Genomic DNA, 412 nt, shown 5'->3' with positions numbered 1-412 from the left:
GGGGGGAGCCGNACCGGCGGAGGGGGGGGAGACCGGGGAAAGGGCGGGGAGAGCCGGGGGGGGAGGGGAAGAGGTAGAGAGTACACCAAGAGGATGTAGGGTTGAGGAGTGGTGAGTGGAAACAGGTGGCCGTAGCGAGGGCGCGGATGAGGGGGAGGTGGGCACCCAGAAGGGGGGGCCGTACTCGAAGGTGCGCGCGTGGTGCAGGACTAGGTTCTTCAGGGTACGAGACCGGGTTTTTCGTGGTGCGGCGTCTAGGTGAGATAGGATCTTGGGAACCAGCCGTCTTGGTAGAGCGGTATTGGGGGGGCGCCGAGCTGGCTACCCTCCCCCCCTGTGGTTTCCGGAGGCTTGATCGCCCTGCGTTGCCGCAGGGTCTTCCCGTTTGAGTACTTTTCAATTTAGACCCAGT

The sequence above is a fragment of the Volvox carteri genome (genome assembly GCF_000143455.1).
Source record: "Volvox carteri f. nagariensis unplaced genomic scaffold VOLCAscaffold_17, whole genome shotgun sequence".
In the NCBI taxonomy this organism is placed as follows: Eukaryota; Viridiplantae; Chlorophyta; class Chlorophyceae; order Chlamydomonadales; family Volvocaceae; genus Volvox; species Volvox carteri.
This window is presented reverse-complemented; position numbering follows the sequence as displayed.